Consider the following 27,915-nt stretch of genomic DNA (forward strand, 5'->3'; position numbering starts at 1 on the left):
AAAAAAAAAAAAATAGAAGATACACTGTATATATTTAAATCAGTGATTTATGTAAACCATACTCAGAAGTGTATCCCTTAATAATTCAAGAAGATTCTGTGAAAAGACCAAAACAAAGCAGTATTAATGTCTCCCTTCTGCTCTTACTGCTCCTCCCTCTTTTATCCTTAGACTTTCTTTGCTTGCACGATTACTTAATTCTTAAGGATTATCTATTCATTTGTCTGCTTGGAACTTTGTACTTTTGAAGAGGAAGCCAAGGAGTGATTGTCTTATCTCCATATAATGCTATTAATTAGCATGGTTTCTACAGATAAAACCTATAGATGGAAAAAAGAAACATGATTGCTGGAGTACACAGAAAGATTTTTTACCTTGCCACTTACTAAAGTGGCTTTCGTGGACTCTCATTATCCGCTATTTTGGTCATGTGCCATTCTCTCACGCCTGTAGTCAACATTTTAAGAGGGCATTCTAGAAGTCAGGTCCTAGGTTTAGCACGTGAAAGGAGTCAGATCTGACAAAGCTTACAGTTCAAGAGGGAACAGATACTAGATGACTACTACACAAATGACTATACAATAATGGTAGCTTTGAAGAAGGGCATGGTGGCACGGCAACCCTGTGGATTGTGAGGGAGTCTCAACGAAGACCTCTCTGGAAAGTAACATTGCTTTTTTTATCACTCATAAAACTTTTTAGAAAGAAGTCACACAAATATATTATCCCAAATATTGTATCAATTTTAAGGTAGAGTATGGCATGAGAAAGAAGGCTCTAGACCCAGATATAATTAGAATCCTTGCTGTTACTGTGGTGCCTCAAGCAACTCATGGTAAAGAGACATGGTTCCCTCACAAGATCGTTTTAATGGTCAAGTGTGACACAGAGAAAGCACTCAGTATGTAGTATAAGCTCAATAAACTATAGATAATAATAATTACAGCATTTAGTTGACTTATCTTTGAGCTTTCACATGTCGAGATAAGGCTAATTTTCCATTCATAGTTCTATCTTTACAAAAATGTTCTACTGAATGAGAAAACTCAAAAATCCATTTAGAAAAAAACACACCATGACTTCTGTGATTTTTCTTCCCTTGGGTTGGCCAGCAGGTATCATTTAATTATACAATGGAGGCACACTCTATTCTAGATTCTTCTTGGCAGATATATAAATACAGGCGAAAAGAACAATTTATACATCTGTGCTCAACAGCTTTCTATCAGCATTAGAAAAAAAATCTGGAATTGGAGCTTTTGAATTAGAACTTTTAAAATAGTGAACTCCCCTAGGGCAGTTAAGTATTTTCCAGGTCATTAACTATGGGACCAAGAGGGTGCAGCAGGCGAGAGTCCTTTGCAGGCAGCTCAAATTCATGCAGCCCAAGAAGCATTTCCCACCATACTTTTAGCATCTCTTATTCTGAATTGCCCTCAGTACTTAAACAAATACCCAACCTGCACGACAGGGTCGGTCACAATTCCCTCATTAGACACTCCCTGCTGCCAGGGCTGTACATGAAGGTACAGACAATAGCTCCCAACCACTGGTAGGCCTTATTAACATCCTTCACTCGTGGCTAACAGGGCTTTATCCTTTTTGGTATAAAGACCAAGTAAGAAAACACAAAAACTGTCATTTGTGTTTTTAAGTTAAAAAATGAAGAATTTTACTCAATCCTGGAAGAGGGACCACATTACTGATAAGAAAAATGAGGCTTGCACAAGAGAAAAGGTTTGCTTAAGGTCTCAGAGCACGTGAACAGCAGAGCTGAAGCAAGACTCTAATTCATTCCACTCAGGGCTTCCCACCCCATTTACTGAGCCGTCTTGTCTGCCTGGCATTGGGTTATACTGAAAACACAATGAACAGACCCGCCTCCTCCATAAACTGGACCTCCCCCTTTCACGGTTGTAGGATTCACCTCGCACAAGGCAGGGCAAGCCCTGCAACCTGGAACAGCTCCAGGCACTTCCTAAACCATCCCGCCAGGGTTCTGGCTATGCCGGCTCTTCCACACTATACCGTCCCGAGATGGATCCGGGCACCCAAAGGCTCTTCTGACCTGCTGTGGGGCCAGCCTGACCAGGAGGGCCACAGTGCTGGCCCTCCCCACGCCTCCCGCCCCCATAGGGAGTATCTTTGCCAGCCTTTGGCTTCTATAAGCCAAACCTAAGCACACCAGGATTTCAAAAAGGTTCCCCTCCAATCTAGCCCTGACTAGAGCCTGAGTCACCTTGGTTTGCATGAGCTGAAAAGGCCACGAATGAAAGTAGATCACAGTCCATTCTGCAGAAGCTAGGGGGCTACAGGGGTCAAAGGTCAGGGGTTGCTCAGAATTGTTCTAGAAGGAGGTTGCAGATAGTATACTTCCTCAACTTAAAGGTAGAGCAACTGCATAAAGAATGGCTCTAGTTCGGAGAGAAGAACCCGTCTTACACACCAAGTTCAAACAAGAAATAACCCCAAGTCATTCTTAGACGATGAAGTAGAGCCCCTGAGTGCTCAGCCCCTGAACTGCTGAAAAATTACCTCCAAGGCAATGTGACTGGGCCGTGGAGACCAGGGCAGAATAGGATCCCACGGGTGGCGAGTGAGACATGCTTAAGTCCAGCCTTTCATGGGAACCCAGGGCACCTGGGAGACGAGAGAAGGACAGGCAGAGAAGACTCAGCAAACGCTTGCAGAAGCAATGGATACCTGGTTCCTTCACACATGCCCTCCGTCAGGGAGCTTTTCTGGACAGTCCAGCCTCAGTCTGAGCTTCCAGAGCCCCCTCTGCACACTTCTATCACATTCTATAATCATTGCCTGTTTACTGGTCGGTCACATTCATTTTTGTCTCAGCAGATTCCAGCATGGTGCCTAATACCCAGTGAGCATCAAAAAGTGTTCAGTGAATGAAAGAATGACCTGTGACACAGTGACTACAATTTGGAGGTACAACTAGGGCAGAGGTAAGCAGTAGTCATCTCAGAGTAGAGAAAAAATGAAAACAGAAGGACTGAAGGGGACCTTCCTTAACCAGTCTGAAGACAGAGTGCTACCCACCCATCAGCAGCCCCTGAAGGCTCATCAGCCACAAGACAGCTGTCCCATTCTATTTCTGGGGTAAGGAGGCCCATCGTAGAGCTAAAACATATGTTTCCCATAATTATCAAAACCAAGTGTTACAACTAAGAGAAAGGAGGAAATGGCAGATCTACCTAAGTGAGGGAAGAGTTTCTATTCATGTACCAACTCCATCTCCAACTCGAACTCTCTCTTAGAAACGTACAGACTTCAGTCACGATCCCAAGTTCAAAGTGGACCAAGTCCTGGGTCCCAGTGGGACACCCTTTCTAATTCACAAGGCATGTGCTCTCAGTGCAAAACTTGTCAACTTACTTTTTCCACGTCTAGATCAGCATCCTGCTTCTTCAAAAAACTGTAGAAGAAAAAAAAAAAAAGACATCAAAAGAGAACCGAACACTCTTTGCCTGGAAACCTCCCACAAAGTACCACCATAGAATTTCCATGTGCTTCAGACAATCAGCTTGCTCACAACTTTTTTCTCGTTCACATAATTGTTGCTAAGTCACAGTTGCCACAAACACCTGCCTGCAACTGCAAAGACCTGGCCCTCCACCATCAAAGGAGGCCCACACGAGATTTTGAGTTTCTGGAGTCAGGAAAGATAAAGATGGAGGTCTTACACACACACACACACACACACACACACACACTCTCTCTCTCTCTCTCTCTCTCTCTCTTCTGGGTGCCTACAAGTCATCCATAGTTGGGACCCATTAAAAAAAAAAAAAATGAGTCTTCCAAGGTCTTGTTCAACTCACCTCTTGACTTAGATCTTCCCTTAGTCCCCAACCCATATGTGCCCCACTTCCTGTCTGACTTTGGGTGGGCCTCAGTTAAAACAGCCTTCTCAGGATGGCCCCTCTTTCCCATCAGCTGGTATTCCCCTCTCCGGGAGGTGTGCCAGTCCAACTCACCCATAGAACTCAAGTCCCAGGATTACCTTAGAACCTTGTGCCAAGTCCCTGACAGAGCTGAGTGCTGATTCTGTGGCATCTGTGCCCATTTCACGTTACTCTTTAAAGTGCCAGGAGCAGACGGCAGCTTTCCAGTTTGCTCATGCGCTCTGCCTACAACCTGCCAATATTATGGTTCCTCATTTGTTATATGCAATTTTAGCTATTTGAACAAAGCTTCAGTTTTAATAAGATGTTAAAAGAGAATAAAAATGGCTGACTGGAATTATGCTGATAGTGTTAGGGAAGAAAGTAAAAGGTTTGAGGAATGTGAATAAAAAAGCAGAAATAATTTTTCCTGTCGTAGTAGAGACTCACACTTTTTTTCATTCTGATTCTTCGCGTCCTGGTCCGTGGTTTAAAATACTGCCATCACAAATCTCTATCCCCATCCAAACCATCCCAACGTACACACAAAAGAATTTTTGCACTGTTTGAAAGGGTGCATAATTAACAGTAACATCTTTGTTTTCTTTAATCAAAGATGACTCAGAATGAAGGAAAGAAAAAAATGACCGTGGGGAAGAGAATTAGAAACTCATATATTGTCTTCTGCAGATGGGTATTCAAATCATGAACTGACTGCAGACATGCAGGAGAAGCAGCATGAGGCTGGAGAGAGAGAATGTGCTAGAGAGCACGGTAATACAGCCGGTAACTTAGCAACCCACCTCACCCCAGCTCTTTCGTGCTTCGGACACACTGTCCTGTCCTAACTGAGATGCTACCAGGCAATATATGCCTTTGCTTCCAGTGAACCCACTGGGGATGCAGACCCTGCCACACTGGAAAAAAATGGGAATTCTCATTGTCCAAAAAAAAAATTTTTTTTTAAAGATTTTATTCATTCATTTGACAGAGAGAGAGAGAGAGAGATCACAAGTAGGCAGAGAGAAGGGGAAGCAGGCTCACTGCTGAGCAGAGAGCCCGATGTGGGGCTCGATCCCAGGACCCTGAGATCATGACCTGAGCCAAAGGCAGAGAGGCTTAACCCACTGAGCCACCCAGGCGCCCCCCACCCCCCATCATCCAAAATTTTTAACTAGCCTCCCTGTAACCAGCAAAGAGTAATTCAGTACCATTAAAATTTTTCATCAGGGGTGTCCAGATGGCACAGTCAGTTAAGCAACCGACTCTTGGGTTTGGCTCAGATTGTGAACTCAAGGTCCTAAGATTGAACCCTGCACTGGGCTCCATGCTCAGCTCAGAGTCTGCTTAGGTTCCTCTAGCTCCCTCTCCCTCTGCCCCTCCCCGCCTCTAAAACAAATAAATAAATCTTAAAAAAAACGAAAATAAATAAACAAAAACCCAACTTTTCACCAAAAGGAACATATATAAAGTGGAAGTCTGACTTCCACTCGAACGTTTTTCAAAGAGGTTTAGGAAGGCGGTCATTTGGATTTACAGAATGGAATTTTCTATTTGCAAGGCGGAAGATTCCTTCACCTGCCACAGAAAGTGCACTTGGAGAATGACTACCCTTTCCCAAAGCAGTAAGCAAACTCCACCTCCCTCATGTAGACAGCACAGGTGCAAGGGCACGGGATGCCCAGTTCAACAACAGGGTCTTGAAGAATGAGCTTCAGCTCTGTAGCACTTCGGCAACTCGTAGCAAAAGGAAAACTGAAAACCTGTCTGGAGCAGCTGGCTGACTAGTGCAAAAGGAATATTATCCTTCCGTGCATATATGCAGCTTCATCCAATCTCTCTTTCGGGCTTTCAAAACAGATGGAGTTAATTAACAAAGACAATACATATATGTAACATCCCGCAGCACAAAGCAGAAGGATGCCACAGCTTTCACTTCAAAGACTCCCAGCAAGCACGCCCGAGATATTTTTAGGCATCAGCTCCATTGTTTCAAAGAAGACCTGGTTTGGTGAAATAAAACTGTCACAAAGTAAAATTCACAGGACAACCCCATCTAGTACGAAGAGTGGCATCTGTTTTTAAAACCAGGCATCTCTGTCTTAACTAAAGGGTGTGTTTCTAGGAGTTGAGAATAAATTTTGTCATGAAATGTCTAAGTGGAATAGAAGAACCTTTTATTTGGGACACCTGGGTGGCACAATTGGTTGGATGTCCATCTCTTGGCTTTGGCTCGGGTTGTGATCTCAGGGTCATGAATGAGACTTCTTTCAGCCCTCTTCCCCTCCCCCTTCCCCACGGACCTCCCCTCATGTACAGGTGCACCCACATACTCCCTTTCTCTCAAATAAATCTTCAAAAAAGAAAAAGTATCTTTTATTTGTCTTAACTTTAAAAAACCATTCTTTAAAAATTCATCAATTATCCCATTTTATTTTTATTCTAAATCTAAATTTTTGGAATATCCAAGTTTTAAGTTTGCAAAGCTTATTAAGGCAAGATAGATCTCTCCTTCCCTGTGCGTGTGTTTTTGTACAGACACAGATGTGTATATGTGGTTACACAAACCCTTTCAACAGTTGACTGTATTCAACTGTGGGCTTCTGGGCATTAGGGCATTTTCCATGCTTTTATTCTTCCTGCTGAAGTAGTGCTAATGTTTTGTTTGAGAAACATGACTGAAGTGACCCAGATTCCCCAGTGGAAAAGGCTGATCCATGAATGTTGCAAATGTGTGACCGCCTGCAGGAATGGAAGCCAGAGAACAAGGCCTTGGCCAAAAACGAGCTACTCCCAACTATTTAGATCTGATCAAATCCTCTATCTTTAGGAGAATACACAGAGATCTTTGTTCTTAGAGAAAACTCTAAAAATAAAACTGAGAAGTCTTCAACTATGGGTTTTCTCTTGATGCAGCCATCCCCATAGCCCCACCACTCTCCTATTTCCAACCATCTGGGGCACCCACCACAGGCACCTTACCCCAGGGCAGAGGAATAAAGAGACACAGTCAACGGGGCATCAGCCACAGGTTCAGAGAATGGCAAGAGGCTTGCAGGACTACAGGGCAGAGAGGGAGTTAAGAGGATGGTGGTAGGCTGCTGGGAGAAAGGTGGGAAACTGAGGCAGAGGCCAGCTAACAAGTCAGCCAGTTGAAGGCACACTCCTGGGGTTACCAGTGTCTTTTCTACTTGCCTCTATCCCAGGAAGGGGCTGAAAAATAGATATAGCCTCCAGCATATTCCTGGCACTGGACAAAGCATCGTCACTCCAATCTCACCAACCCTGCTGGGTTCAGGACAGGGTTCCCCTAATTAGCTTTTGCTGTCGGGCCCAGGACAAAATCACCTTTTCTCTCCTGTTTTCCTTTGGTCCCTCTTCTGTGCAGAACTAGATTTCCTCTCAGTGTTCTCACAGCACTTTATACTCAGTACCTGCTTCACGGTCTCCCCTGCTCAGATGCCAGCTCATCTGTGGCCAGGGCCATGCTGAGCACAACAGGGGTTGTAGCACCTCTACTGATGGAGGGGTGAAGGATGACGAGGGGTGGTGACAGAGTGACTAATGAAGAACTGCCCGGACCGGGATGAAGGAAACAAAGCTGCCCTGACTCAAGCTGCAAGTACAGGGGGTGGGGGGGGACGAATCCAGGGTGTGTCCACATACCACACATAGCTTATAGAGAACCAGAAGATGAACTTTCCTTCCATTTAGTCCTGTGTCTTTAGCTATAAATAAGTGACAAAGATCCAATCTGGAGATTCCACTGTTATTTTTAATACTGGCCAGTGTTTCCTTTCTACTTAAAAAAAAATGTGACTGAGAAACTAAGGTTCAATACATGACAGTCAGAGTCACAATTCCCGAGTAAAGAAGGAGATGTAAGGGATATCACAAATCCGAGATTTGAATCCTGGTTCTTGGTTTTTGTTTGATTATTTTAAGAAAAGGAAGATTGAGAGAGAAATGAAATACACTTTTCTCTTGCCACAGAATCTTCTCTATTTCCAATTCAACCCTTTTTAGTTCTTGAAAAAGATTTAAAATATTCATCAACCTGCCAAAAAACATCTGCATGTTACTAGACACGTCTATTCACATCTGAATGGCTGCTTTCTGCTCCAACGATCATAGCTCTATTCAATCACAACTAAAGTGAGAACCTCCGGACTGTACGTGGTGTGATGTCAATGGCCACGAGGATGAAATGGCCCTTGGACAGCGACTTCCATATCAAGTATGTCAACAGGGGCACTGTGCCTTCAGTTATTAACTTGGGATCCAAGGCACAAAAAAGACCAGGCAGGGCCAGACTCTGCCACAATTCCAAAGAAAGCTGAGACACATACAGAGCATACACAGAAGCTCCTCAATGTTCCCTGGTGAAGGGGCGGCCCCTGGCTCCCTGCCTGAAGCCTGGAACAGGCCCACTCTCTCAGTGGGCTTCCTGAGCCTTCCACAGCTGCACACAGACACGCGGCGCAGTGTTTGGGACCAGCCACGCTCAAGGTCGCCACAGTCTCCTGTGTGCCCAACAACCGGGGCAGGCCCTGGAGACAGGAGCCAGCTCAGACAAGGCCCTTTGTTGTGGGGTATTCCTCAATGCCTGGTTTCCCCAGGAAAAATGTATTTTCCTTTAGCCATTCACTCTGGCCCCAGACTGGGTCATTCTCCTATGTTCTCCTCCACATACGAACCTTCTAATAAAGTTCAAGATGGCAGCAACCACAACCTCTTCTCTCATCTTACCTGTGCTCCCCACCCGGCTCCCTGCCAAAGGTATGGTGACCCAACCACGTTCACCATGGTGAAGGGCACAGGGCCTTGGTAACAGGTCGAGAGTCCTGAAGGAGTTTGAAGAAAAGGGTCTAGTCTGTGAGAGGACAGCAAAGGTGGCTGGGGATTGCCTTTGAGGATTCTAGCCTGGGAAGACATGATGCGGCTGCACCAATGTCCTATATCCTTTGTCCTACTACCACATTCTTACTTATTCTTATTTATGCTTATCTACCTCATTTACCTCACTGATAAGGTAATCTGTGCTTATTGTAAATCCAGAGCCCCGTTATGATACTGGAGCTTTCCCCTTCTGGCTAGTTTTTCGATGCTGATGGAACTGTTACCCTCCAGCTCCGCACCTCCATTCTGCATGAAACAACCCATAGCTCATGGTACTCCTCTACTTTCTGCTAGAGGCAAATGGGGACATAGCCCAATATGAACCATGTACCTAGTGCAATTACCTGCAGGGTCGATTTCAAGTGGTAAGGTGCAAACTAGAGGCTGTATCACCTAATGATTCCTCTCACCATTGACCTTTGACTTACTCTCTAAAACACACAATTTTGGTCCACAGTGAGGGAGGAAGCAGTTGGACCCTGCTCTATTCCCTCTCTATGCTATTTCTTTGTTCTGGACTGGGTGAGGGAAAGGGTGCAGGAGGGGTCCCATACCACACAGCCCACAGGGCCAGGCAGGTAAAAACAAGTGAACGAAGCAGGTGAGGTGGGGCTGGGGGAGCTGAAGGGCCCTGCCCCCACCCAGAGGACAGCTGCAGCATGGCTGAGGCAAGCTGCCGTCCTGGGAGAATGCAGGCTCGGTTTTGCCAGACCTTCCAATTCTTTTCAAAAGAAACAGAAAATCTCCATTTTTATGTAAAACTGCCTGATTTTTAAATGTTAGTTTAATTTTTTTTAATGCGTCACGTGGTCTAACAAAATGTAATTATCGAGGGTATAATCCAGCCCATGGACTGGTTGGCTATCTTTCTGAGTCATAAGATCTAGCCTTTGGTTTCTCTTAATATTAAATAGGAAATTGGCTGCTATCTGCCCCTTGGGGTTATTTAAGAGCACAGAGGGGGTTTTTATTATCATGTAACAAAATAACCCAAGCACATTCAGATGCACAAAGCAGAGTAACAGGATCCCTTGTGTCTATGCAAATGTTAGTACTATGGGGCTTCATGTTTTGTAGAATTATTCGAAATGTATAATTACACGGTAGCTTCTAAATAAACAAAAGAGGTAACTGTAATAGCTTTAGAGGAGGAAGGTGTGACCAACTGGATCGAGCAGTGGGGTGGAAGCCTGAGTGGAAAGATGCAGAGACAAACCCAGAGACAGGTGGTGTAGACAAGCCTCTCAAGATACACAGCCATAAAGGCAGCAGAGCAGTGAGGCAGCTGCTACGCGAGAACACGAGGTCAAGACACCGTATCTTCAAGATGGATGAAATCACAAATGTCTGTACGGTGATGGAATGAGCATCATGTCAAAGTAAACAAACCCTCCCTCAAGTACCAAGGAAGAGAATTATGTCAGCAAAATACTAGACAGTACTAGGGGCAATAAAAATTTTATTAGTAGGAGTTAAGAAGCCAAGATCTAGTTATACAGGTTTTCCTAAACAAGAAGTCAGAAAAAAAAAATCTCTACTACAACACACATTGCCCCACATTTTACACTGTGCCATTTCTGTATTTGTCCTTTTTAGCCTACTTCTAACAGTCTCTCTTTGCTAAAATACATTAGTTGCCATGGAAACGATGTCATAGTGTGTAAAACCATTTACTGTCCTTGGAAAGGCATTCATGATAAAAACTGAACAGTAGCATGTTTTAGAAAGAGATCCAATAGAGAGCAGGTGTGTAAGAACACCACAAGATCTCAAAATCGCAACTTCAAAGTATTTTGCCACCACTGTCATATGTCCCAGTTCCCCCCAAGTCAACCGGAGGGGCACCTCTCCTCCTCTCATACACCAGGAGTACTTGAAACAAAATCTCTGATCTAATGCTGGTGAAAACAATGGACTCCCTGTAATGCACACTTACTTGCCTGGTGGGGCGGGGCTGGGAGGCTGCACCATCAGAATGGTCTGTAGGCATCATAACACTTCTGCTAATGGGAAGGATTTAGTCCTGATACCTTCTGCTATCGTCATGAGAGAGAGAAAAACAATATCTAGTACATAGAGATTTAGACTTGCTTTCCTTATTGCCACAGATTGGCAAGACAACCCCCCTTTTTCCTTTCATTAACTCAAAATAGACCATATTTATTCCTCTGAGGTAAGATATTAAGCAGCTCTCATGTGCTACGTTGGCAAAAAACAAACAAACGAAACAAGGAGACAAGGTATGGGTCCCTTGGAGACTTAAAATCTGGCGTGGCCAGTTGGGTGAGGCTGGGAGCATGAAAGGCCTCTTGGACTTTGGGGAAGGGCCGGGTTTTATTCTAACTGCTGTAGGAAGACCATGGAGTGGTGTTGCCCTGCAATGTGATCTCCCAAAGATTTTTAAAAGCTCACTCAGCTGGCGCGGGAAGTGGAACTGGAAGTCAACAGTGGAGGAGCATAGAGCAGTAACGTTATCAGAACAGTCCCGACCAGAGAGGACAGTACAAAGCAGATGGAGAAATGGGAGCTCTAACCAGGGTGACTTTATACCTTGGCTCCTGTGTGAAAGTGTTAGATTCCACCTACTGTCTTGGGAGCGATTAAACATCTGCACAGATGTCTCATTTTTTTTAGACCACGTATTAATAGCTGCATCAAAATGATGCAAGGTTGAATTTGCATCATTCAGTCAAGATTGAATTTGGTGAACTTCACTTTGCCTTTCTGACTTCTGCCATAGTCTGCCTGCTGCTGGGTGAGATGACCCATGATGAAGAGTTTTCGTCCTGATGTGATTAAGTCTGAAGGTGACCAATAACGAGCCACCTCTTTTGCTGCCCTTCTACAATCCTGGCCTAAGCAAATACCTCCCTTTCAAGGAAAACATGCAGGATGCTTATAAAATAAAGAATACTTGGACACAAGCGGTTAAGGGCAGCTAACTCCTCCTGGTCTCAGTGGGTGGAGCCCCCACCAGACACTGGATGTGATGACGGGCTGTGCTGTGGCCAGAGTTGCGCAAGACACCTGTTAGAGGGCCGATGGGAAACAGAAAATTACAGGTTAGGTGTACATGAAATATTTTCGGGAAATGATTCTTCTCAAGAATGGCCTAAATGGGGACGCCTGGGTGGCTCAGTTGGTTAAGCAGCTGCCTTCGGCTCAGGTCATGATCCCAGCGTCCTGGGATCGAGTCCCACATCAGGCTCCTTGCTCCGCAGGGAGCCTGCTTCTCCCTCTGACTCTGCCTTCCACTCTGTCTGCCTGTGCTCGCTCTCGCTCTCTCTCTGACAAATAAATAAATAAAATCTTTAAAAAAAAAAAAAAAGAATGGCCTAAATGCTTGCGTTACAGTGTTTTTGTCATTTACTGATGGCTAGCTATTTCACTTTGCAATACTCCTTTCAGCAGTAATGAGATAAAAATGAAAACCAAGTGAAATGTGAAGCACTAAATTTTAATTTTTCAAGAAAGCTGGTGATGAAATGTTAACTCACATAAAATGTTTGTTGAGGTTTGCTCTCCACCATGGGAACCCCAGTGACACCCTTCACGACACGAACCATAGCCACAGATCTGCAGAAATCAGCAACTACTTCAAATGGGAACTATACTGTAACGAGGCTGTGTCCGAGGACAATTTAACACGTGCAGCCACGGAAGACTCACTAACATAGCACTTGAGGAAGCATGACCTTTCTTTTAGGTCAAAAGATTGCCAGGAGATCACCCGCATTGGGCTCCCTGCTCAAGTCTGCTTCTTCCCCTCCCTCTGCTGCTTCCCTTGCTTGTGCTCTTACTCCTGCGCTCCTGCTTTCTCTCAAGTAAATAGATAAAATTAAAAAAAAAAAAAAAAACCATTGCTCTTCTAACTTGATTCTGCTTATTTCTGAGTTTGGATTTTCTGGGCATATGTGAAAAGTAAAGCAATAGCTTTCAATGTGTTGGCTTCGTTAGCAGAAGAAAAAAAAATTAACAGTTAAATGATTCCAGTTTTATGTTAGTATTATCAGGTGTTTTATGCAGAAAAGTCAATTAATTCCACTAGTGGTTTGATTTCTTTCCCCCCATCTATTTCCTGGGCTCAGACAAAGCTTGTGAAGTTCATTCGGTCAGTGGGGAAACATCTGTTATCGTGAATGCTACTGTAAATTGTAAAAAGTTTAACACGAGAGATGAAATTGTTTTTGTAGTGAAATACAAATACAAAGTTTATGATGCTAAAAACAACTATCCTTACTCAATCAAGAAATCTATGGAGCAGAGGAAGTCACTTGGAATTGTGGATGCATAATTCATAACTGCCAATTCAAACAAGGGGGCTATATCCTACCAAATGCAAAAGAAACTATAGATAGAGATATAGATGTAGAAATTGACAAGTAGGAAAACTAAAGTACAAAAATATTACAAACACGTCAGCACCATAATAGGTGTCTTCTATTTTACCACCTGTCATCCGCAACCAAGTTTTAGAAATGTATGAGAAACGACTCTCTAAATCAACCTAGTTGTTTAGTAATGGTATGATAGATGAATCCTGTAAAGTTTGGGTGCGTTCTGTTCCAAAACAGTTGGAAATCTTTCATCAAAGCAGTAAGTGAAGCGCCAAAACACTTCAGCTTTTAAAGCCTTTAGCCAATTGCAGTTCTTAAAAACAAGGCTTGCTAAAAGGAAGATGCTGAAAGTTATCCCGACAAAGCCAAGGAGGAACTAAACTCAGTGTCCAAGATTTAATTCTGAAATTATCTTAGGATGTTTTGAAGGAACTAAACTTCAGGTGATCTTTTGATGGTGCTCCTAATTTTAACTGGATATACCAATATTATGAACCAGAATACAGCGAAGTAATGAAGATCTATGATTTGTGTCACCTAAACGTGATAAGCCATTCAAAAGGATCACAGTGGATTTTATTTTCATGAATTTAATTAAAAATTTGGGGTTTTTTTGAAGATTTATTTATTTGAGAAAGAGAAAGTGTGTGAGAGCAAGCAGGGGGAGGGGCAGAGGGAGGGGGAGAGGATCTCAAGCAAACACCCTGCTAAGTGCAGAGCCCGTCTGGGGCTCCACCTCACGACCCTGAGGTCAGGATCCGAGCCAAAATCAAGAGTCAGACACTCAACCAACTGAGCCACCCAGGAACCCCTGTAAAAATATTAATGATAAAAACCTGAGTGGGGGTAAAATTGGGGTGAAAATATTTGGGTTAAAATATTAACACACTTCTACGTGAAAAAAATAGTCTGAGAAAAGCCTCCATTTAGCAGAATTTGCTCTGAGCTGATTTGCATCGGTAGAAAGAGCTCTTTTCTCAGTGAAAAATATTTCACATTTTCATCAATGCCAACTGAAGATTGCGACAATTTCAAATATTGACTATAAGACACAACCTTGAAGGAAACTGCAGGCAAACCTATGAGAAAACTTAAAGCACTTCATTCTTCATAAAAAATATGTGACATAGGTATTAGAGACATACGGCTAAAAACTGACTAGACTGAATATATACCCCCAAATAATTATGGTCTTTTGCTCTTTCAAATGCTTAATCAGTATAAAAAGGTTTGTTTTTTTTTTCTCTAATGTATATGGACACCTCTTTAATTTTTTGAAATTTTATTTTTGAAATTTTGAATAGAACCATTTCCAAGGTGCAAAATATTATTGAAATGATGTCAGTTAATAAATCAACTTTTTAAAATTCTGTAATACGATTTCAGGGACTCCTCTCAATACTGTTAGGATCCCACATCTCTCTCTTGGCTCCCACTGAGAGATGTGGGAAAATATGAGATGCATTTATGTATTGAGATGATACACTCAAAGCGTCAAATTTTCTAGTAGAAAAATACATAAACAGTGTTCTAACCACACCACCAAACTTTTTTTTTTTTTAAGATTTTTATTTATTTATTTGACAGAGATCGCAGGTAGGCAGAGAGACAGGCAGGGGGTGGGGTGGGCCGGAGCAGAGACCCCAATGCGGGGCTCAATGCCAGGACCCTAGGATCATGACCAGAGCCGAAGGCAGAGGCTTAACCCACTGAGCCACCCAGGTGCCCAAACCTACGCTTTGTATAAAGCAAGACAAAAAACAAAAAGACTAAAGATTTCCCTTCCCAAATCATTAGGCATTTCACAAAACAGCAGGTTTTAAGACATCTTCGTCAATGCAGCATCCTTGTATGAATGTCAAAGAGAGATGAAATGTAATTGAAAAGAGCGAACTGGTTTGGTGCCCCCTCTCTCATTTAGTGTTCTGGAACCTCCTTATGAATTACACTTGAGAAATGAATCCCTTCATCAACTCATTCTTTATTTAGCGGGTGAGGACTGAAGAACAATGAAGAGCTTCTCTTCTTACAGACTATAACCTCTAGGACTCACCCTGATACCTTTAAAATACGCAACTGAAGGATCACACCCAGTAAAAATTCTTTTCTAGTCTCCAGCATCACAGTAAACTCATTAAAGAAAGGCCTGGAATTCTAATACTTTCCACGGACCCGAGGCTCCAGGGCAACTGAAGTCCTTCCTTCCAGGGCACGTGGAAGGAAGCTAAACAATGGGAAGCCCCAGATCCCCACTTCGCGGTGGGAGATCTGGTACACGACTCTGCTCCTGCACAGGGCAGATCTCCGCACTTCTTGCTCAAAAGGAACTTCGTACAGGCATGTTAAGGCATGACTTACTCGGAAGAACAAGCGTCCTCTAAGAATATAAGCAAGGGACTATGCCGCCATCATTGTTATCATCATCATCAAGAGAAAATACAGCTCAGACATTGTGGCAGGGTTGAAGTTTATGCCTAATACACAACTGTAGACAAAAATGTTACTTCAGGGGCACCTGGCTGGCTCTGCGGTGGAGCACGTGACTCCTGGTCTCACGGTCATGAGTTCAAGCCCCAAGCTGGGCAAAGAGTGAGCCTGCGTGCATAAATTTATTAATTAAGATTTTAAGAAGATTTTATTTATTTATTTGATACAGAGAGAGAGAGGACACAGCAGGGGGAGCGACAGGCAGAGGGAGAGGGAGAAGCAGGCTTCCCGCTGAGCAGGCAGCTGGACTCCGGTTCTATCCCAGCACCCCAGGACCATGACCTGAACGGAAGGCAGACGCTTAACCGAATGAAACACCCAGGCGCCCAATAAATAAATATTTAAAGAATGCTACTTCATTTCTCCACAGTTGAATTCAATTTGATCATGACCATTGCATTTCTCATTATGGCAAAAAAACACAATCTTGCCACTTGATGATAACTTAATCTCTTCAGATTTAAAATTTTTAGTTGTCTCACTCAGGGCCTTCGCTAAACCTATCTCAAGCTTCTTCCCTGGGGCTATCTACCTTTCCCCGCCCTTCTCCCTGCACCCCGCCCCCGCCTGGTTTAGAGGACAGACCACCAGGGCATGGGTGAGGACCCAGTCCAGACACTGCCCTCCACACCCTCACCAGCCTCCCTGGGATGTTTCTTCCTTTCGTTGTTGGGTGTTGGGCCTCCTTCTGCTGCTCTGCTGATGTGACTGGTAGATGGAGCCCAACCGGTCTCCAGGAGTGAGATTGCACGGTTCCTTCTGTGCAGCCTTCATTCTGCCTCCAAGCCGCTCGCACCCAGCTCCCTCTGCACCTCCACATGTGCCCCCGAGGGCCTGCAGTCCCTTGGGATCTCTCCTATGCCACATGCACGCACGCCTTGGGCAACTGGGAGGCGACAGCACTTCGGGGCTGGTTTCTGCCTAAACATGTCCCACTGCAGGGCACCCCACAGGTGGTTTCCTTCCAGGGTGCCAGGCAAGGAGGCAGAGTGTCCTCCACCATCCCGAAGGAGGGGATCTTGGCGACCCATTCACCTCTCTCTAGTCTCCTCTAATCTCTCCCGGCTCCCTGCCCCAGGTACTTCCTCCTTCCTGCAGCCCCTTTCCTGCGTGGCTTACTGTACAGTACATGCCGGGCCTTCCGACATCTGCCTCCTCGGAATCCACAATCATTTTTCTAACAAAGCCTGTCTCTTTTGAGTGAAGGCCTGGGCTAGCTCTGGTCTCTGAAACATGCTTCAAGGGCCTGTTTTGAAAGTCAAAAGCTGAACAATGTCTTCTTTGTCCTAGACCATATTCTGTCCTCCCCCCGAAGTAATGGAATCCTTAGCCTCAATGGGGGAGAATCCCAGGGCAACAAGAATTAGAAGGGAAAGTAAACTGAATACTAGTCTAAGATACTATCACCACCGAAGCAGCTCATTATAATATGCAAGGTTTCAGAGACCCCAGGACACACATCCAGGATTTTTAAATATTTTTTTTTACGTAAATTCTATACCCAGTATGGGGCTGGAACTCAGAACCCCAAGATCAAGAGTTGTACCCTCTCTTTGCTGAATGGGCCAGCCAGGCACCCTATCATTCAGGATTTTTTTTTTTTAAAGTGCAACATACTGACATGTCATTCTTCTAGAAGACATAGTTTATAGTCAACCCTGGAACAACATGGGTTTGAACTGTATACGTCCACTTATACATTGATTTTTTTAAATAAATACTGTACAGTATTGCAAATGTATTTTCTCTTATGGTTAATTTTCTTAATATTTCCTCTAGCTTACTTTATTGTAAGAGTAGGATATGTATTATACATATAACATACTAACTATGTTAACTGCGAAGATCAGTGAGGCTTTCACTCAACAGATAGCTACTAATAGTTACATTTTGGGTAAGTTAAAAGTTATACATGGATTTTTCGACTGCCCAAGGGGTCAACACCCCTAACCTTTGTGTTGTTCAAGGGTCAACTACGTACATATTTGAACCCAGGGCAAAAGAGGTCTATGGCTTTTGGTTTCTTGAAGTATTTATAACTAACGTTCTTAATCACTATCCCAGAGATGAGTGGAGATCCATTCAACAGGAAGCCACCCTTGTTCAGCGTCATTTTAGAACTCTTCACTCCCCTCGATTTCCTTTTCCTAAGACCTTCCTGCCTTTGGTTTCCCCTTCTCCATATGTGCTGTGTTCACTCCTCACATCCTCAAAACCTCAGCTCCTTCCCTACTGTATCCACCATCCCAATTCCCAATTGCTCCCTACCCAGCCTGAATCCAACTTGCAGCTGATTCAATGAATATTTTCTTTAGTCTCTTAGACACCCTCCTCACTTGACTGTTGAAATTAATTCTCAACTCTAGGTCACCACAAGGTCAGATTTTCCATTCCAAAGTAACAAGTACTACCAAGCAAAAATCACAAAACTGGCCTAAAGGAAACCATTAAAAAGACCTACAAATTCCAAAGGGGCCTCACTATTTCTCTGTAATACTTTTTTTTTTTTAAGATTCTATTTTTAAGGAACCTCTAAACCTAGCATGGGCTCGAATTCACAACCCCAAGACCAAAAGTCACATGCTCCACCAACCAAGCCAGCCAGGCACCCTCTCTGTAATACTTTTTATCCACTTGTTAACATGTTACCCTACATTTTCACGGCTGTTTGGACTTTTTCTAGATTCTTTAAGCCCCACTTTCATATCCAAACCTTCCAACCCTGTATGATGGCTCAGTCTCCAATTTTATTGAAAAGCTTCAGGACACTCCATGTGTCAGTATCTTCATCCTTGCAGTAATAGGTAGAAATCACACATGTAAAATACTGCGCCTTCCCCTCAGTAGGCATTCAAACTTACAAAGAACTTTCCATGTGTTCTTTCTCGTTCCAAGTTATTGCTAATTTTTATCCCTTTGAGAGCAATAGTGGGTTGAAAAGTGGCCCCCTTCCCACTATAAAACATGCCCATCTGGGATCTGTGAATGTGAGTGACCTCATAGGGAAAAAAGGTCTCTGAAGATATAATTAAGGATCTTAAGATGAGATCATCTTGGATTAGGTTGGCCCCTAAATCCAGTGAAAAGTGTCCTTATAAGAGAAGGGCATGCAAAGACACTCAGAGGAGTATTGGAGGCAGAAATTATAGTGATGGTCTAAAAGCCAAGGGACACCAAGGACTGCCTGCAGCCACCAGAAGCTAGGAAAGAGGCATGGAACAGAATCTCCCTCAGAGCCTCCAGAAACAGCCAACTCTAGTGACACCTTAATTTCAAGACTTTTGGACTCCAGAACTGTAAGAAATTTTTCTGTTGTTTTAAGTCATCTAGTTTGGGGTGATTTGTTGCAGCCACAGAAGACGAATACAAAGGCTCCTTCTATGCCAGTACATCATGATCTCGCCCCTGCCAACTCTTTGCTGATCCATTATCCCCCCCCAGTCTCATCAACTTCACTCTCATTAGTGGATCATGTAGGAGGTTCTGCAAGCCCAGCTGAGCGTCCTGGTGGGGAGCACAGAGCAGGGCTCTTCCCACGTGTCAGTTCTGAATCACAAGGCACAAGAGCATTACTGTGGGAGTGAAGGCCAGGGTACTTCATTCCCTACAAACAGAACCTCGGTCACAGCTAGGGACAGGAGATAGGGAAGGCAGTGTAGTTTGCCTTGGGCACCCTAGATCAGGAACTCTTAACACCTTCCCAGGCTGGAGCACACTTAGGCCAAGGTACAATCAAAGAATGTTTGGGGCTGCAGTTTTCCAAGTGCCAATCCACCTTGTATCACACTTAGGTATAAACTAAGCAGAACTTCCCTGGAACTACTGGCACCCATAGACACATGTGGCTTTGTTCATTAGACTGTAGTCCTTTAGGTCCTTCCCAGCCACACATCACTGGCCTTCACTGAGCAATTCTTGGCCTCTTAGAGAACCACCTCCAACGCTTAGCAGTCTGAAATCAACAATCTGTTGGACGATGACTACAGGAGAGTGGGAATTATATGGGCAACCACACTTATATGAAAAGAAGCATGTGGTATGGCACACTATCTACCTATGCTTTGGACAGGATTTGGAAGTTGGCATCACCGCATTTTCACCCAAGGAGTAGAACATAAGGCAGAACCTGAAACACCGTGCAACCAAAATCCGGATTCTAAACATGACTCTGAGGATCTACCAATACAGAGGACCTAATGTACTACGTACAAGAAGAAAAATTCAAGATGCATTTCCTTCTGGAAGTACTGAAAACATTTGTAAGACCTCCCAGCTTGGAAGCTTAGAATCATAATCAGCTAGCTTTTAATAAATGCACAGTTCAGTGCAGTACTATATAGCACAAAGCAAATTAAAGAAGGTGGGCTTTCAGCCTTCTGGAAGCATGCTACTGAAAATGGACAACACTGACAATGCTGTGCACAAAAGTGACTGAATACGAGCAAACTGGATAAATACACGAAGTGGTGACATCACATGCCAGCTCAGGAGAAAGTGCATTTTGACAAACATTGACAGTTGTGCTGTTGTGCATTTTGTTACAGAAATGACTTGAGTAATGACCCTAACCATGGAAAACATTTTTAAGGTTTATTTTTAGTCTTTCTTTTGAAGGATATGTAGAGGCTCTCGTTGGGATATGGTGTTAGTCATTACTTTGTAGGACATTCAGTTCATGGAAATTTCCCCCTCCTACTTAGGAGATTTTCCAGATCGTGATACTACCAAGTGAATAAAATTAACACATGGAGAGGAAGGCACTCCCACAGCCACAGCTGGGTGTCACGTGGCTGAGGGACTCAGGTAAATGCTGCTTTGCGAGGTGCAGGAATGGATGGACATCGACCTTCACGGGTCCTCACAGGCTTCCAGGCACACACTGGTGGCTATTCTGCACTCATCCCACTTCCACCATCCACTACTGTAGTCTCCCAGTTCCCTCCTTGTCCTGAAACATTCTGCATTTCCCCGGGTCTTGGATGTCATTGCACTGTTGGTAAATCTCTATGGTTTTGGTGAAAATCTTATTGATGAAAGCCTAATGGCAGAGGACAAAGGAGTAACTATTTCCCTGACCGCTCTAAATTTTAAGAAAATATTTGTGTGTGTGTGTGTGAGTGAGAGAGTGCAAGAGAGTGAGAGCATGCGAGAGAGCGCAAGAGCACACAACAGAGAGAGAGAGAGTGTGTGTGAGAGGAGGGGTTGCTAGGGGAAGGGCAGAGGGAGAGAGAATCTCTCACAGAGAGAGATTCTGAGTGCAGAGCCCAATGCAGGGCTTGATCCCACAACCCATTGTGACCTGAGCCAAAATCAAGAGTTGGACGCTTAACCAACTCAGCCTCCCAGGTGCATCCCGCTTTCCTTGACCACTCTAAATTTTTAACAAAAGTCAAGATTATGAGGAAAAGCTCTTTAAACATATATCATTCTCAAAATATGGCAGTGGTTCCTGAAACAGTCTAGGACAATCATTGACCTTAAACCATGTGGATTGGTAGAGAGTGAATCCGGTGCCAACAGAAATTACAGAAGTTCAGCATCCAAGGAGATGCTAGCCTAGCCTTACATATGGTCGGGAAACCACCCACAAATTCCAGTGCCCTGATCCAGGGCTTGTCTGAATAAACATCCACGGAGTATCCGCGCTATGAATGACATCGTGCTACATGGTACAGGGGACAAAAAGGGGAGATGGGCAGCAAAGAACACTTTTGCACACGTGGGGCCAACAGTTTATTGAGAAAACAGGACACAAGCACATAAATTTCTTGGAGACTAGATTCTAGCCTAAACTAAATTATTGGATGGATGACCTTGCGCAACTCACAAAATTTCTCTGCACCTTGGAATCCTCATATGAGAATTTAACAGCATTAAGGCATCATTTATTAGAAGACAACTGCTCACAAATGTTCAATGCAAGAGGATGAGGAGATTAGGGACTCTTCCCAGAGCTGGAATTCCAGTTGGGCCTTGAAAATTGGGTAGAATTCTGAGGGGGAAAGAAGGATTACGGGTTCCCAAAAAGAAAAACAAGGGCTGGGACACAAATTTCGTATTAATGAGACAGGAGACTGACATCTGGCTAATCAAGTCTTAGTGTAGTGGTGAATGAAGTGAGCCACGTATGACCAAGATGTGGAGATGGTGGAAGGCACTGAGGGCCAGTCTAAGGAATGCAGCCTTTCTCCTATTCACTGGGTTGTTAGTAAAGGAATGAGGCAAGAGAACCAGTGTCTACACCAACCAGCACATCCATTTCACATGGATCGACATCTCCTCACTCAATTTAGAAGGTATAGGAGTGAAGCAACTGTAGTCGTGATTTGTAAACCACGGGAAAGCCGGAAGGACATTAACAAATTAAGGGAATATAGATTGGGCAAAGGTAGATATATCTAGATATATAGATATATCTAGCTATATATAGAAATATATTTTTTTAAGATTTTATTTATTTATTTGACAGAGAGAGATCACAAGTAGGCAGAGAGACAGGCAGAGAGAGAGGAGAAAGCAGGCTCCCCGCTGAGCAGAGAGCCTGATGCGGGGCTCCATCCCAGGACCCTGAGATCATGACCTGAGCTGAAGGCAGAGGCTTTAACCCAATGGGCCACCCAGGCGCCCCTGGGCAAAGGTATATATAAAGGACAGCCACATGATTGACATTTTCAAGTAAGACATGATGACAGAAGATAGAGAATCACAGAATGTTAGTGTTCACTGATAACTCAGCTGTTATATCTGAAAACAATGAGGTGCTCTGTTTCTATTTATAGGTTAGACAATTAATTCCACAATGAAAGGTGAAAGCCTCCAAACTCTGAGAGCAAATAAGAGAAAGCTTTAAGAGAAATCAGCACTTTTCAAGTATCTTTGTGTGCATGTGCCTAGTTACAGGCAACGTATCACACAGTTCTGGAATAAAATGAAAATTGAAATGAAAACCAAATTTTACAAATGACAATATTTGAAACCATTATTGCTTTTAATAGATATGACAATGTGTGGAAATGAAGAAACTTGTCAGTGTTTATTTGCCTTTTCAGTAGAATTTAAATTGGAGTTGGGGGAAGATCTCATAGAAATACAGATTCAGTAAGTTTTTCTGGGGATTAAAAGAAGAAAGGATTGGGAAAAGTGCCCTGGGCTTTGTTGTGGGAAAGGCGATCTGGCTCATTTTTAATTTTCCATTAAAGCCCTACTTTTTGGTATAAAGCAGATGGAATCCTTATACAACTCCATGAAAAGCCTACTATTTTTGGGAACCTCAAAGATGGAAGCTCTGAAAAAAAATGAAAGTGTTTAAATTCATCAGATAAAATCCCACCAGCACATTCAAAAGGAGCAGGTACTTAGAAATCTTAAAAATACAAAGCAAGTGGTCTTCCTGTGATTGATTTCTGATCCCCAGCCTCCCCTGGGCGGTGGCTTGCTCTGGCTGATTGATGATTTTCGACCACTTCACGGCCTGCTCTCATCAATGTGGCCGAGACTCACTATGCTTGCTTCATTCCTTGTTTTTCAGAAGCTAGCTACCTTCCTGATGGTTCATTACCCCCCTGCCATTCTCCTATCCAGAAGAGATTTCTGCATTCAACCCCACCTGTCCCAGACCACTGAGTCAGAAGAGGGCTTGGGAATATACACTCTAGAAGATCCTCAGAGATATTCGCGTAATCATGGCCCTAAAGCTCTCTCCTTATGATTATTATGAGCTAAGACCTAGATCAGATTTTCTGTAGTTGTTCCGCCAGGGTGGATGGAAGAACAAGAGGGCTGATGTGTACTGGGCTCGGAGGTAATATTATGCGCTGTCTCCATCCTTATAGTTTACAATCTCATTTGAGAGATAGAACAAACTTAGTGTTAGGAGCCCAGATTCTGGAGTCGGACTGACCGCCTGGGTTCAGCTTCCAGCTCTGCTGGGGACTAGCCATGTGAGCCTGACTAAATTACCTCCTATGCATCAGCTTCCCCCTCTGTTAAATGGGAATAATAATGATAGCACATCATGGAATAATGCTGGGTGTGGTGCTGGCCAATCAACCAAGAGTTGGATATAGTCCCTAACATCCAAAGAGCTCACAAGTCAGTGAAAAAGACCAGTATCCACCCATTCTCTCACCCAGTGTTTTGCTTTCTAAGTCAGACTGTGATGAGGAGGAAACCAAGCGCCATGCGGGCCCAGAGACAGGACCAAAGACAGGGCTTCCAGAAGGTAGTCTTGAATGGAGCAATGAAGGAGTGAGGTTTCCACTAGTGGGTAAATGTGTCTTTACAAGCTCCAACACTTAACACCGAAGCAACTGCAAGGCAAAGGCAAAGACCTTAGAAAGCAGGCAGGGAACAAGGAACCACAGTTCTGCAGCAAAAGCAGGCATGAGCTTAGGAGCCAGACAGGCCTGGCTTCTCTAGTAATTAGCTGTGTGACAACACACAATTTACTTTACCTTTCTGAGCCTCAGTCTTCCCATTTGATCAATGGGGATAATAACACCTGCCTCACAGAGTTGTTACAATTAAGTAAATTACTGTATGTAAAGAACTTAACAAGGCCTCCGGGGTGCAATAAAAGTGGTAGGTATTATTATTTTTATGGTATATTTGAGGAGGGGTGAGTAGCTGTAGTGTGCTACATGCTTTTTTGCATTATCACAAGGCCAGAAATAAGTAGCCCTCAGAAAAAGCCTTATGAGTTAAAATAAGAAATGAGCTAAGACCTTCCCATACTGTATATTTTTCTCCCCTAAATTCATAGTTCATAGATGTTCAATCCATATTTGCCCAAACCAACAGGGTGCTGCTTGAGATCACAGGTCTACAAGGGCAGAAATACGTGATGATCTCCACTTCCTAAAAACACCCAGGAAGGACCCAGGTCAGCTTCACATCGGAAGTGTGGCCTCCCACAGGTCATCCTAGAAGTGCTGAGATGAATGGGGAAACGCTCGCATCCAAACATTACGACAACTCAGAGCCTTACGAATGTTGTTAAAGTTTCATGAGTCAGTAAGCATTATCTTTTCTTCCCACGTTTTTATTAGACCATAAATCCAGTTCAATTTATATCCTTCTAGGATTACTGTGTTCTAATCAAGTCCAGAGTGCCACTTACGCCCAGGCTGTCTGTCCTGCATGTCACCCAAGTCCATTCGGGTAATACTCTTTGGGCTACTCATGTGTTTTAGCAGCTAAAAATTAGATTTGCTCAACTAGAAACACTGGGGGGAAAAAAGAAAAGTCATTTTTCTGAATAATCCAACTCACCCTTTTCTCAGAGGAACCAAGTGTCTGAGAGTCATAACTCAGGCTTTCTCCCTCTGCTCTGCAGTCTCTACCTTCAGGAAGTATAAGGACATTCGAAGTCAAACTCAAGGGATTTACTTTGTAAATAGGTTAAAATTCTGGTTATCTGACTAAAACCAAGAAACCCTTTCACAGGGCTCATTTCAAAGTGCTTTTATGTTTTTCTATCCTCGAGAATAAAAACGGCTCTGCATTTCTTAAGAAAACTTGCTAAATATCCTGTTTTCAATCATACTATATAAACTTTCGCATCTTTCCAATAATTCTTTTTTTTTTTTTTTTTTTTTTTAAGATTTTATTTATTTATTTGACAGAGAGAGATCACAAGTAGGCAGAGAGGCAGGCAGAGAGAGAGAGGAGGAAGCAGGCTCCCTGCTGAGCAGAGAGCCCGATGCGGGACTCGATCCCAGGACCCTGAGATCATGACCTGAGCCGAAGGCAGCAGCTTAACCCACTGAGCCACCCAGGCGCCCCCTTTCCAATAATTCTTAACCTGGACCTGACAATACCCAAATCGCTTTCTAAAATATTCAAAATTTCCTTTTATGAAGACAATATATCTTTCCCTTCCCTAAGGGATATATATGTTGTATGTATACATGTTACATGTGTGTATACATGTTACACAAACGCATGCGAACACACACGAAACAGCTGCAGCAAACTCACAGATTTTCCTATGTGTGGGGCCTATTCTGAGTGCTCTACATTTATTACCTCACTGATTCCTCACAGCAAAGCTCTGAGGTAGGAAATATCACCTCCAGTTTAAAGGTGAAAAAAGGAGGCACAGAGAGTTTAGGTAACTTGGCCCAGGTCACACTGCCGGAGGGGGAACCAGGACAACACCGGAGTCCATGCTCTTGACCCATCCCTCACCTGGGCCGAGAGGCTTGCCACTGGCTTTACATGGTGATTCCGCCACCTTGGACAAGTTACCTGGCCTCTCTCGGCCTCATTTTTCGTCGTAAGTAAAACAGACATGTTGGAGTACATGATCTCCAGTCCCTTATGGCTCTATGTTCTGCGGTTCTGATACAGGTTTCTACCTTGGTCTGGGAGCGGCAGAGTTTTAGACGTCCATTCCTTAATCCCTTGATGCTGCTCTGGCCAGATTCTGAGACCTTTGGTGCTAAATCAAACTACACTTTCCATTCTTAACGTTGCTTAATCTCTGGGGCATAACCCATCCCTCCTGGGGATCAGGAACACCTCTCTTCCTTGGGCCTGCTCAACACTCTGGCTGTACCTGTCCCATTCAGGGCCTGGCTCCTCTTACTCCTTCATTCCTGGGCTCTCCCTCAGCCCCGCCTACAAACGTCCCGAGTGATACTGTCCACATCCATTGTTACAAGTAGTCTCTGATTTGCTACTAATAGGCTTATATTTAAGTCCCAATCTTCACTCCAGACCCATCTATTCAACTGCCTTCAACACACATCGACCTGAAAGCCCAAACTCCCTGATAAAATCATCATTGTATCCCCTGCCCTCTCCTGTCTTACTGTATTCCTTCCTGCATGTGTCTCTCCACCTAATTTCTCAGGAACCCTCTTTTGCATCCCCCCCATATGCTGTCTCACCCCCTCTTATTCTTTTTTGTTCCATTCCTTCCATGTGGACCTTCATCTATTGCTCATCTGAGTTTCCATAACTACCTTCCCTGCATCGGTCCTGACTGCCTCTGGGCAGCAGCCTACACAGTGGCCAGATGCTCTCTTATAAAATACAAATTATATCAGAGCATCATTTCCATACTTGAACAACACAGGGGTTAGGGGTGCTGATCCCCATGTAGTCTAAAATCCATGTATCATTTTTGACTCTCCCGAATCTGACTACTAACAGCCTGCTGTTGAGGGTGCTGATATCATAAAGATTTAAATAATACATATTTTGTATGTCATATCATATACTACATTCTTACAGTAAAGCAAGCTGGAGAAAAAAGGTTAAGAAAATCATTAGGAAAATACATTTCCAATACCGTACTGTATTTATCAAAGAAATGCAGGTCAGTGGACTACACCACTCAAACCCATGTTGTTCAAAGGTCAACTGTAGGTACAAGAACATTCTCAATTCCTCCTCTAACCCCATCTTCTTCCTCTGTCCATCTCTCCACAACCCCCACCTACTCTGAACTACTTGCAATTTCCCAGAAGGTCTGTGCATTTGCCTTCTGGGCTGCTCCTTCTGGGGCAATGGCCTTCTGACAACACTCTGTTAGCTGACTCCTACTCTTCATCTCAAAGATACCTCCTCCAATCTTTCCTGCCTGGCTACCCTACTTTCCCACCTCTTTGCAGAGATTCTGCTCCCTTCTGTATGTTCTCTTGCTCTTGTGAGGACCCTAGAATCACAATGGTCAGAGACTTCCTTTATCCAGGTAAGTTCCTTCAGGTAGGATCACATCTCTGCACCTGAAACATCTAGAGCAAGGTCTGGCATGATGGATACAATGAATGAATGCTGTTGGAAGAGTAAATACATGGGACAATTCACAAACACAGACCTGTCTGCGGCCCACAGAAGGATCCAGCCTAAAATAGAAATCATACAGAGTAGAAGTACTTCCACTATCAACCTGCCTTGCTTTCCCATTTTTAACTTTATTTAATATGAAGTTGCTTCACAACAACTACAAGTATCAATTTCCAAAGCATTTAGTCACCCCCCCTTTATGAAGTACTTTAATTAATTTAATTAAATTAACCCTACAAGGGCTCTGAAACCAAACTAATGGGCCCAAATTGTGACTCTACCACCTGGTGACTATATGATCTTAATTAGTTACTTAACTTCCCCGCTTCAACTCCCCATCTGTAAAATGGGGATAACCAACCCCACTTCATATCATCTTTGTCAAGACTAGAACTTCAACACTGTTTGGCACATAGTAAACACTCAATAAAAGTTAGCTATTATTCCAAAGAACAAATAATCCAATCAAGAAATGGGCAGAGGACATGAACAGACATTTC

At 43.6% G+C, this 27,915-nt stretch overlaps 1 protein-coding gene across 4 annotated transcripts in view; it reads right to left on the reverse strand.

The window, feature by feature from the left end:
- The window catches only part of FYN (FYN proto-oncogene, Src family tyrosine kinase), a 210,310-nt gene that overhangs the window by 178,150 nt on the left and 4,245 nt on the right, over positions 1-27,915 (reverse strand). For 2 of the 4 annotated variants that reach the window (XM_059401225.1, XM_059401221.1), the window contains exon 2: positions 3,391-3,430. The exons of 1 other annotated variant lie outside the window; for it this stretch is intronic. The gene's annotated coding sequence lies outside the window, so the exon portion shown is untranslated. Of the gene's footprint in view, positions 1-2,535; positions 2,641-3,390; positions 3,431-27,915 lie in introns of all 4 variants that reach the window. One more of the 4 variants, XM_059401222.1, reaches the window with a different exon arrangement.

Source organism: Mustela nigripes, chromosome 5, assembly GCF_022355385.1.
Source record: "Mustela nigripes isolate SB6536 chromosome 5, MUSNIG.SB6536, whole genome shotgun sequence".
Lineage (NCBI taxonomy): Eukaryota > Metazoa > Chordata > Mammalia > Carnivora > Mustelidae > Mustela > Mustela nigripes.